The sequence below is a fragment of the Doryrhamphus excisus genome, chromosome 16, assembly GCF_030265055.1.
Source record: "Doryrhamphus excisus isolate RoL2022-K1 chromosome 16, RoL_Dexc_1.0, whole genome shotgun sequence".
In the NCBI taxonomy this organism is placed as follows: domain Eukaryota; kingdom Metazoa; phylum Chordata; class Actinopteri; order Syngnathiformes; family Syngnathidae; genus Doryrhamphus; species Doryrhamphus excisus.
This window is the reverse complement of record NC_080481.1, coordinates 16658368-16671056: the sequence shown is the minus strand read 5'-3', so window position 1 is coordinate 16671056 and position 12689 is coordinate 16658368.

Below are 12689 nucleotides of genomic sequence, written 5' to 3'. Positions count from 1 at the left end.
ATATATATATATATGTATATATATATATATGTATATATATATATGTATATATATATATATATATGTATATATATATATATGTATATATATATATATATATATATATATATATATATATATATATATATATATATATATATATATATATATATGTATGTATATATATGTATATTTATATATGTATATATTTTTTATATTATTATTTTTTTTATATTATATGTATTTTACAAAACATTTTTCTCTGAATATTTTGGCTTTATTCCCATAATATAAATTTTTGCCCAACCTCATTTTCCAAAAATCTACTTTTGTTTTACATATTATGTATTTAAAAAACAATAATGTAATTTTTTAAATAAAAATTTTCCTCATATATATATTATATATTCCTCATATATTTATATATGTATATATTTTTTTAATATTATTTTATTATTTTTTTATATTATATGTATTTTACAATACATTTTTCTCTGAATATTTTGGCTTTATTCCCATCATATAACTTTTTGCCCAACCTCATTTTCCAAAAATCTACTTTTGTTTTACATATTATGTATTTTAAAAAACAATAATGTAATTTTTTAAATAAAATTTTTCCTCATGTATATTATATATTCCTCATATATTTATATATATATTTATATATGTATATATTTTTTTAATATTCTTTTATTATTTTTTTATATTATATGTATTTTACAATACATTTTTCTCTGAATATTTTGGCTTTATTCCCATAATATAACTTTTTGCCCAACCTCATTTTCCAAAAATCTACTTTTGTTTTACATATTATGTATTTAAAAAAACAATAATGTAATTTTTTAAATAAAAATTTTCCTCATATATATTATATATTCCTCATATATTTATATATATATTTATATATGTATATATTTTTTTAATATTATTTTATTATTATTATTTTTTATATTATATGTATTTTACAATACATTTTTCTCTTAATATTTTGACTTTATTTTTCTAAAATTGTAGCTGTTTTCTGGCATTTCAGGTGTTTTTTTCAATTATTTTAACATTCTTCTTGTAAATTTTCTTCTCGTAATTATGAATTTATTTCAATAATATTTTTCAGTTTCACCAAATGTTCAAAAAATTACAACTTTGTTTCTAATAACATTAAAATAAAATTGAAAATCTTAAATATTTCAACCATATGCTACTAAAATGACTATTTTTTCTCTTAATAGTTCATTTTATACTTTATTATTATTATTTATGAGTTTATTTTCATAATATTGCAACCTATTTTTCTCTTTAGACTACAACTTTTTTTTTAAATGAAATTTAGAAATTTTATTCCAGTAAATGTTATTCCAGTATTCCAGTTGTAAATTTTCTTCTTGCAAATTTTTTTTCAAAATGTCCAATTATTTAATATTTCTTGTAATTTTTATCTTTTAATAATGACTTTATTCCCTTAATATTTGAACTTGTAACATTTGTAGAGTAACGTTTGTTATTTGAAACCGTATATTAGTTGGCTTCAAAAAAAGTTGTATGATGAGAAACCAGCAAAACTAAATAAGTTTACAACCCATTTTAATGGCTGGACACTTATATGAACACTTTCATGCTAGGTATTAGCATGCTAACCTTTGCATGTTAGCATTGCATGAGCATACCGGCATATTCATATTCATGAATATTAAATTGAGCAGACACTTAGCGTCATCATGCTCGATGTTAGCTTAGTAATATTATCACAATAATGCTAGGTGTTAGCATGCTAACATCATTTTGCTAACATGTTTATGGTTTTCAGTGGTCAGCACTTACATAAACACTTTGTGTTATTTTTGTAGGTGTTAGCATGTTAGCATTGTTTGCATTCTTGAAGTCATTCAAACCAATAATATAGTAAATACAGTAAATATGTAGATATTAAAATAAATTTGGGACTAATTTTAGTGTGCAAATCAAAAATGTAAATATAATACAAATATAATATAAAATATATAAAAAAATTATAAAATTTAAAATAAATTATAAAAAATATGTATATATTTTGTTAGCATGTTAGCATTGTTTGCATTCTTGAAGTCATTCAAACCAATAATAGTAATAATAATATAAATTATATTATTATTATAATATAAATATAATATAAAATAAATAAAAAATTATAAAAATAAATTATAAAAAAATAAAAATATATAATTTAAATTTGTAAACAAAACAATAAAAAGTAAATTGGGTTTGAGAATAAGTTTATGGGAATAAAGTCATAATATCATGAGAAGATTATTTCGGAAAGTTGGAATATTTGGAGTATAAAAAGAGTGAGGCTGATACTATATACTATATATATATATATAGTATATATATATATATATATATATATATATATATATATATATATATATATATATATATATATATATATATATATATATATATATATATATATATATATATATATATATATATATATATATATATACACTATATATACTATATATAGGCTTTTTCACCTACAGTATATGAAAAAGCTGAGATGCATTTTTTCCTTGATACATCCATAACTTGTTAGCATATTGCTTTACAAAATATTAACATGGACGCAATTAGACATAATATAGATAATTTAATAATAAGAATATATATATATATTGTTTTGGGTGCGTTCTCAGACAGCGACTGTGGATACATCCCATGTATGGACAAACATCATAAAAAGGTTGTAAATAAACGTTGACTCTGTCGACTGGCAAAGGAAGAGACTATTTCTCTTTTGACGCTTTTAAGAAAGGGCGGGACTTCCTGGTCTGCAAAAGCCATCAATGAGGCGTTCAGGTTCACCTGCGAACTCCACACACCAAGCAGGATGTTGACTGTTTGTTTGTTGATGATGACCACCCCTCCCTTACTGACCTCCATTTGCCATGACCTTCATTCTTTTGGAACTTCTCACTACGCACACTTAAGGGGTGTCAAAGGTCACATGCCTAAAAATGTAATATCTAAGAAAAAACAGGAATAAAAGTAAACAAAACAAGAATAAAGTCAAAATATGGCTGCACGGAGGAAGAGTGGTTAGTGCAGAGGACACACAGCTAGGAGACCCGCATTCAATTCCACTCTCAGCCATCTCCTCGTGGGTTTTCTCCGGGTACTCCGGTTTCCTCCCACATTCCAAAAACATGCTAGGTTAATTAGCGACTCCAAATTGTCCATAGGTATGAATGTGAGTGTGAATGGTTGTTTGTCTATATGTGCCCTGTGATTGGCTGGCCACCAGTCCAGGGTGTACCCCGCCTCTTGTCCGAAGACAGCTGGGATAGGCTCCAGCACCTCTGCGACCTTGAACAAAAAAGTCAAAATATTAAGAGGAAAAAGTATAAGAGAATAATATATATTTAATATTTAATATTTAATATTTAATATTTAATATTTAATATTTAATATTTAATATTTAATATTTAATATTTAATATTTAATATTTAATATTTAATATTTAATATTTAATATTTAATATTTAATATTTAATATTTAATATTTAATAAGAAGAGTCAAAATATTAAGAGGAAAAAGTATAACAGAATAATATATATATTAATACTAATATATTAATATATATAATAATAATAAGAGTATATAATAAGAGTCAAAATATTAAGAGTAAAAAATGATATATAATAATAATTAATAATTAATATTAATATATATTATTCTCTTGTACCTTTTCCTCTTAATATTAATATATATTAATATATTAATATATATATAATAATTAATATATATTATTTTCTTATACTTTTTCCTCTTAATATTTTGACTCTTCCTCTTAATATATAATAATTAATATATATTAAAATTAATATATATTATTCTCTTATACTTTTTCCTCTTAATATTTTGACTCTTGCTCTGAATATATAATAATTAATATATATTAAAATTATTATATATTATTCTCTTATACTTTTCCCTTGATATTTTGACTCTTCCTCTTAATATATTAATATATTAATAAATTAATATTTAATATAGTATATTTAATACACGATATTAATATAATGTATTTAATATTTGATATAATATATTATATATTAATATTATTATATATTATTATTATAATATTATGAGAAAACATTTTAGTAGCATTAAGTTGAAATATTAAAGAAAAGTAGGCAAGAATAAAATGAAAATATTATGGCAATAAAGTCGTAAAAATGAAATATTTGCGAAGTGAAGAGAAGGAAGAGAAGTGTTTTTGGAATATGCCGTGGACCGCAAACGATGGAAGACGAGAACACACACACATACACACACACACATACACACACACCTACACACACACACATACACACACACATACACACACATACACACACACACACGCCCCTCCCAAATGTGCTTGGTGACGTCGCCCCTTGTGTGCTCTTGAGAACAATGGAACGACTTCTTGGCCGTACTTAAGGGTGTGGTGGTGGGGGGGCGATGGGGGGGGGGGGCGTGGGGGGGTGCATGCAGCTCAAGGGTGAGCTATGCGGTCCACCTCTGTGGATGTGACCCGGTCAGGGTGGGGACGCAGGGAAGTCGACAGGGTTCTCTCGGACCCACGAGCTTTAATGCGGGGGTCACGGCGGTTGGAGGCGGTCATCACGTGATGATGTCATCGATGATGGCGTCATCTCAGTCGGGTTGGGTGGGTTTTTTACTTCCTTGCAAAGGAGACCAAAGTCACGCGTTCATAGTCGTATCTCCCCATTTCGTCATTTTATCCACCATTGGCGTCGACGGCCATTTTGTTTTGGAATCCATCCACCCATTCCTCAATTTTCTATGCCGCTTATCCTCATTAGGGTCGTTATTGAATCATTTACCACAGAGATTTACATCCCTACTTATGATACAGTCAATAAAACCTTTTTTTAAATCTGTGATTAATGCGATTAATTATGAGTTAACTATGGACCGAGTGACATTAATCACAATTAAATGTTTCAATCTAATATTTACATAGAATTTGTATTAATTCTGCAATGTTTTGGTTAAAAATGCTTAAAATGGTCAAATTAAAATTCAATGTAACAAGAAAAGTTTTATATATTTAAAGTATTAATATCATTTATGAATTTATTTTTATATAATATCCATACATAATAGATATTAAATATAATTTTTATTAATTCTGCAAAAAATGTTCAAACCCAAATTAAATGTCACAACAAAAGTTTTATATATTTAAATTATTAATACATTTATTTTTATATAATATCCATACACAATAGATATTTTTTATAATTTTATCAATATGTATTAATATAATTAATAATACATATTATTCCGATTATATATTATTTATATTATATATAAATATACGGTGGTGTGAAAACATAATAACTGGTTGGGCCACCCCTTAGTAATCATAATACTCATAATCATAATAATCATAATAACCATAATAACATAATAATCATAATATCATAATATCATCGTTATCATAATTATCATAATTATCATAATAATCATAATAATCATAATAATCATAATAATCATAATAATCATAATAACCATAATAACATAATAATCATAATTATCATAGTTATCATAATTATCATAATTATCACAATTATCATTATCATAATTACCATAATTATCATAGTTATCACAATTCTCATAATTATCATAATATCATAATTATCATAATTATCATAATTATCATAATTATCATAATTATCATAATTATCATAATTATCATAATTATCATAATTATCATAATTATCATAATTATCATAATCATAGACCACACACAACAAGCTAAAACTCTACTATATTGGGTAATAGGACTGTAAAGATGACATAGGGGTGTTATTTCATGTCCAGAGGGCTCTAATGATGTTAAAAAATCTATATTTTTAGAAGGTTGTAAACCTCGACGTCCTGCACTCGTGCGGTAAGCGCGAGGCGTGTCGCCGCCCTCCACGTCGGCGCGGTCTTGCCAACAGGAACTCCTTCGCTCCTCTTCCAGTTTCCTGCCATTGTCCCGTGTGCCGCCACCGGGTAGGCTCCTCCCACTTGGGAAAAGGTGAGGCCTTCAAGCGCTGGCTTTCCTTTCCCAATCAGGGATGTGTGACACGCAGCGTGTGAGGGGATCAATCAGGAATTGAAAATGGCGACGTTAAACCTGTACGGCACTTTTATCGTATCTTAAAGGCGCAGTAGCGGCTTATTCTTCCTTGTTGTGTTTTGGAGTGGAAATTTAATGTGTGGGCTTACGAAGGAACGTGCAGGAAGGAAAAGGAGTTGCTGGGAAATCTTCCAGGGAGGCTCCTCGGTGGAGTCGGAAGCGTTAGAAGGAGACCCCGTGGGGGGAAAGGAGGTGCCATGCGAACAAACTTGGAGCGTTTTAGGGCAGCCGTGCTTCTTCCAGGGCATATTTCAAAAAGATAGATATGCTAAAAATAGAATATATTTATTAATTTGCACCTTTTTTTATGGTGTATCGCCTTTTTCTTTTTCATTTCATTTTTGCTGTTCTTCTTTTCTTGTAGTTTTCTTGTTTGAAATGTATTAGTATCAACATTTCAACTTTTTTAAAGTAATTATCGGCCCGATATCAGCATAAAAATGCAATTATCGGTTGATATCGACATCCCTAAATACTTTATTAGTGTCAATATTTCAACTTTTTCTCGTCTTTTCCTCCTTTTTGCTGTTTTTGTCATCATTTTTTCGTTGTTTGAATTTTTCGTACGTGTCATACACGAGTATTACTGTTATTAGTATCAACATTTCAACTTTCGGTTGATATCAGTATTAGATTTTTTTTTTCCTGATCATGAAAAACGATATTTTAAAAAATGTTGTTAAAAAAAAATATATAATAAAAAATATTATATATATATATATATATATATATATATATATATATATATATATATACACACACACATATCGGTATCAAAAATTGAGAGTATTTTATTTATTTATTTTAAACAACGTTTTTTAAAATATTGGCTTTCATGATCAGGAAAAAAAATCTGATACTGATATCAACCGATATCACATTTTTATTTAATTACCTTAAAAAAGTTGAAATGTTGATACTCATAACAATATTTTTTGTCAAAAAAGCCAATATCAGACATCCCTAAATACTTTATTAGTATCAATATTTCAACTTTTTCTCGTCTTTTCCTCCTTTTTGCTGTTTTTGTCATCATTTTTTCCTTGTTTGAATTTTTCGTACGTGTCATACACGAGTATTACTGTTATTAGTATCAACATTTCAACTTTCGGTTGATATCAGTATCAGATTTTTTTTTTCCTGATCATGAAAAACGATATTTGAAAAAATGTTGTTAAAAAATTTAAAAAATATATATATATAAAAATATATATATATATATATATATATATATATATATATATATATATATCCATATCGGTATCGGAAATGGAGGGCATTTTATTTATTTATTTATTTTTTTAACAACATTTTTTAAAATATCGGTTTTCATGATCAGGAAAAAAATCTGATACTGATATCAACCGATATCACATTTTTATTTAATTACTTTAAAAAAGTTGACACTAATAACAATATTTTTTGTCAAAAAAGCCAATATGGGACATCCCTAAATACTTTATTAGTGTCAATATTTCAACTTTTTCTCGTCTTTTCCTCCTTTTTGCTGTTTTTGTCATCATTTTTTCCTTGTTTGAATTTTTCGTACGTGTCATACACGAGTATTACTGTTATTAGTATCAACATTTCAACTTTCGGTTGATATCAGTATCAGATTTTTTTTCCTGATCATGAAAAACGATATTTGAAAAAATGTTTAAAAAAAAAAAAAAAAATTTATATATATATAGGTATATATATATATACACATACATGTATCGGTATCGGAAATTGAGAGTATTTTTTTAATTAATTAATTAATTTATTTTTTAAACAACATTTTTTTAAATATCGGTTTTCATGATCAGGAAAAAAAATCTGATACTGATATCCACTGATATCACATTTTTATTTAATTACTTTAAAAAAGTTGAAATGTTGATACTAATAACAATATTTTTTGTCAAAAAAGCCAATATGGGACATCCCTAAATACTTTATTAGTGTCAATATTTCAACTTTTTCTCGTCTTTTCCTCCTTTTTGCTGTTTTTGTCGTCATTTTTTCTTTGTTTGAATTTTTCGTACGTGTCATACACGAGTATTACTGTTATTAGTATCAACATTTCAACTTTCGGTTGATATCAGTATCAGATTTTTTTTTTCCTGATCATGAAAAACGATATTTTAAAAAATGTTGTTAAAAAAATTAAAAAATATATATAAAAAAAATATATATATATATATATATATATATATCCATATCGGTATCGGTATCGGAAATGGAGGGCATTTTATTTATTTATTTATTTTTTTAACAACATTTTTTAAAATATTGGTTTTCATGATCAGGAAAAAAATCTGATACTGATATCAACCGATATCACATTTTTATTTAATTACTTTAAAAAAGTTGATACTAATAACAATATTTTTTGTCAAAAAAGCCAATATGGGACATCCCTAAATACTTTATTAGTGTCAATATTTCAACTTTTTCTCGTCTTTTCCTCCTTTTTGCTGTTTTTGTCGTCATTTTTTCTTTGTTTGAATTTTTCGTACGTGTCATACACGAGTATTACTGTTATTAGTATCAACATTTCAACTTTCGGTTGATATCAGTATCAGATTTTTTTTTCCTGATCATGAAAAACGATATTTTAAAAAATGTTGTTAAAAAATAAAATAAAAAAAAATAAAAAAAAATTTAAAATATATGTATACACACATATCGGTATCAAAAATTGAGAGTATTTTATTTATTTCATTTTTTTTTAAACAACATTTTTTAAAATAGCGATTTTCATGATCAGGAAAAAAATCTGATACTGATATCAACCGATATCACATTTTTATTTAATTACTTAAAAAAAGTTGAAATGTTGATACTAATAACAATATTTTTTGTCAAAAAAGCCAATATGGGACATCCCTAAATACTTTATTAGTATCAATATTTCAACTTTTTCTCGTCTTTTCCTCCTTTTTGCTGTTTTTGTCATCATTTTTTCCTTGTTTGAATTTTTCGTACGTGTCATACACGAGTATTACTGTTATTAGTATCAACATTTCATTTTTTTTCCTGATCATGAAAAACGATATTTTAAAAAATGTTGTTAAAAAAAAATAAAAAAAATAAAAAATGTTTTTAAATATATGTATACACACATATCGGTATCAAAAATTGAGAGTATTTTATTTATTTATTTATTTTTAACAACATTTTTTTAAATATCGATTTTCATGATCAGGAAAAAAAATCTGATACTGATATCAACCGATATCACATTTTTATTTAATTACTTTAAAAAAGTTGAAATGTTGATACTAATAACAATATTTTTTGTCAAAAAAGCCAATATGGGACATCCCTAAATACTTTATTAGTGTCAATATTTCAACTTTTCTCGTCTTTTCCTCCTTTTTGCTGTTTTTGCTGTTGGTTTTTGTCATCATTTTTTCACTCTTTGCTCTTTTTTTTCATTTTTGCTGTTGTTCTTTCCTAGTACTTTTCTCATTTGATTGTAGTACGTAGTACTTAGTACTTAGGTCAATAAAAAATACCACTGGGAAGAAAATCTTATTATTAGTGTTATCGGTACCAACATTTCAATTCTTTCTCGCCTTTTTGTTCTTTTTTCTTCATTTTTGCTGTAGTTTTTTGTCTGCGTGTCGTCGAGCCAATGAAAAACAAGCCCATTATTGACAAGATATTATTATTAGATATTATTATTAGATATTGTTATTAGTATCAACATTTTAAGCTTTTCTTCTTTTTCTTTAAGCTCTTTACCTTTTTACTTTTTTTGTTTTTGCAATTTTTTTTCTCACATTTTGGACACCCTCTTGACAAATATGTAATAATTTACTCATAATTTATATTTTATATATTTATATAATAATGTATCATTTATAAACTATAGTTTATAGTTGACTCATAATGCATGTCAGAGTTATTATTATTATTATTGTTCTAAAATAGTATTATTAGTGTCATTATTTCAACTTTTTATGCATTTTTGCTTTATTTTTTTTAATTTTTGTACATTTAGTACATATTGAGCACCAGCCAATAAAAACAACTTATTATTAGAGTTATTAATATTAACATTTCAACTGTTTCTTTGTTTTTTTGTTTCTTTTTTCTATTTTTGCTGTTGTTGTTGTTTTTTTTTTTTTTGCTTTTTTATTTTTAGAGCACAGGCCAATAAAATCAGCTTGTGTGAAAATAGAATTATTAGTGTTATTATTGTCAATATTTGACCTTTTTCTCTCCTTTTTGCTCTGCTTTATTTTTGCTGTTGTTTTTTTATATTGCATAACAGCCTAGTTGTCGGCCCTGTGTCTCCATTTATGTGAGAAACAACACATAAACCTCATAAATCCTCACAAAATGAAAATAGCCCCCCATCGAATAGAGGTGGAGGCCCGGGCCGGCTGCAGGAAGTGGCGAGAGTGGGGCGTCTTTCAGTGTGCGCCCAGCGGCGAGGTCAAGCCAGAAACATGTGCAGGATGAACTTTGGCTCCGCTTCTTCCTGTAAGGATGCCTTCCACCTCTTGAGCGCTTTGTGCTGGCTCACACACACACACACACACACACACAAACACACACACACACACATACGCACACACACCACATTTACACACTCTGAGATTTGGGGAAACGCCTGCCATGTCAGCTTGTTGGATGGAGATTAGAAGAATAGAAATGTTGCGAAAAAAATGCTATTATAACCAATAGTTTTAATTATAATTAAATTAAAATAATAAAAAAATACAATTTAAAAAAATAATAAAAATAAACAAAAACTTTAAAATATATATATAATTAAATTAATTAATTACATTTCTTTAATGACAAGTTATTATTTCATTTAAGTATATTAATTAAAAAAAATAGATCTAATTTTTAAGACACGTGGTTAACGTTATGACAACAGCACAAAAACAGCCCTTGTCTCTCCAAGCGTAATTTGAGTCATTTTGTCGCCCTCTAGTGGACAATATGGTTTAATGCCATAGGGATCAAACGAGACTAAATTAAATACGTACGTGTTATCAAATGTTCAATTAATCGTGAAACAAATAATAAATAATAAATATATAATAAATATATAATAAATAAATAATTATTTATTTATCATATATAATAAATAAATAAATAAAAAACATTATTTGAATAATATATAATATGATATATGACATTAATTCGTGGAATGTTATAAATTGTTATAATTATTGTTATAAATAATTCCTTAAATTAAATAAGTCATGAAATGAATAAAAAAATTCAAATAAATACTAAAAATTCAATGTGTTATGATTTAACTAAAAAATAGGAATAATAAAGTAATAATTAAAAACAAATTAATTTTAATAAATAATACATGAATGTATTATTAAATGTGCCAATAATTCTTTAAATTAAATAAGTCGTGAAATGAATTAAAAATTCAAATACTAAAAATTCAATGTGTTATGATTTAACTAAAAAATAGGAATAATAGTAATAAAAGTAATAATTAAAAACAAATTAATTTAAATAAATGAAATAAATATACATATATAAATAAAATAAACACACCATTAAATAATGACCTACCTGACATTAATTAAATAAAAAACTAATACATAAATGTGTTACTAAATGTACCATTAAATGATAAAATAAATCGTAAATATAATAAAATAACTACTTAAATGCAACGTTAATGAAATAAAAGTCGCTAATAACTACATGAATGTGGTATTGAATACGCCATCCATTGCTGAAATAAATATAATAAATAATAATCTCTGTCATTGAAATAAAAAAAATACTGAATAATGACTGAAATTACAAAAAAAAATATTACAAAATATTTAATGAAATATATTTTTAATAAAATATTTAATAAAATATTTTTAAAATGTTTAAAAAATATTTAATGAAATATATTTTTAATAAAATATTTTTAAAATGTTTAAAAAATATTTAATGAAATATATTTTTAATAAAATATTTAATAAAATATTTTAAAAATGTTTAAAAAATATTTAATGAAATATATTTTTAATAAAATATTTAATAAACTATTTCAAAAATGTTTAAAAAATATTTAATGAAATATATTTTTAATAAAATATTTAATAAAATATTTTAAAAATAATTATGTAAATGTGTCATTGTTAAATGCGCCATCCATTTGTGAAATAAATAAATAAATAATTTAAAAATAATATAATAATAATAATATAATATATTTTAAATAATAATAATAATAATTAAATAATATTAAATATAAATAATAAATATTAAAATTAAATAAATTAAATAATTTGACAATTTAATGAATAATTTGATCATTGAATGAAAAATGAAATGGAATAATTACATAATCAGGAAATAAATATTGTCATTTAAATAAATGAACGTCACATGTAAGTCATGATTTAATTAACTGGCTGTAATTATTTTATTTAGTTATTAGTTGATGCCAAACCTTTAATAATAATAATTTCATTCCAATTTGATTGACAGCACAGTCAGATATTATTTAATAAGCTCAGCCACCCCGGAAAAAAAGACATTTATTCTTCCAAATCCCAAG